Source organism: Molossus molossus, unplaced genomic scaffold (assembly GCF_014108415.1).
Source record: "Molossus molossus isolate mMolMol1 unplaced genomic scaffold, mMolMol1.p scaffold_m16_p_11, whole genome shotgun sequence".
Classification (NCBI taxonomy): domain Eukaryota; kingdom Metazoa; phylum Chordata; class Mammalia; order Chiroptera; family Molossidae; genus Molossus; species Molossus molossus.
This window is the reverse complement of record NW_023425346.1, coordinates 92,735,008-92,735,742: the sequence shown is the minus strand read 5'-3', so window position 1 is coordinate 92,735,742 and position 735 is coordinate 92,735,008. Positions and strand designations below refer to the sequence as shown.

General features: G+C 34.3%; 1 pseudogene; it reads right to left on the bottom strand.

The window, feature by feature from the left end:
* Positions 1-357: 357 nt before the first annotated feature.
* Positions 358-528, bottom strand: LOC118625960 (annotated as a pseudogene).
* Between the last annotated feature and the right edge of the window lie 207 nt (positions 529-735).

The window sequence follows — 735 nt, the reverse complement described above, 5'->3', positions numbered from 1 at the left end:
TTACACATGTTATCTTTAATTCTTAAAAATAGTTCTGCATGTCAGGCGTTACACCAGCGGTCGAGTGATTTAGTCGGGGTCACATGAAGAAATAAGGAATCAGACTGGGGTCTCTCCAGGTCCAAAACCCACACAGGTTCCCTGAGGCAGCGTTGCCCTCTCTCCCAAACACTTCAGAGGGCTACTTTTTATTCATTTATTATAATTTGTTTTTAACTTCACAAGAAACATATAGTGATTGTAGAAAAGTTAGAAGTTACAGATTCACAAGAAAGAAAAATTACCCAGATTTCAAATAAATTACCACCATTAACATATCAGGATATATTCCTTCAGATTTTTCTTACTCTGTATCCATACAGAGGTATAGAGATATTGCTGCAGTATCTGCACTATAGATACTATAGGGGATCTAGACTTTACATCCAGTGCCATCTAATCTCTTTTAACTTGCACATATTCTATGTATTTTTAAACTGATAAGAACAGATACTACACTTGATCTTAGCCAAAAGGCTGAGAAGAGATAAGAAAATATGTATTTTTAAACAAAAATAATTGAAAGATGTCATAAATTCTGCTTTATGGATTTTTTCCACATAATAAATTATGAGCAGAGTATATTCTTTGAGAGCTAGAAATCACCTTTTTTAGAAGCAATGTGGTGAATAGATACCAACTTATACCACTTTGGTGTGTTATCCTAATATATGAGGTCCTGTCTATCACGTACCA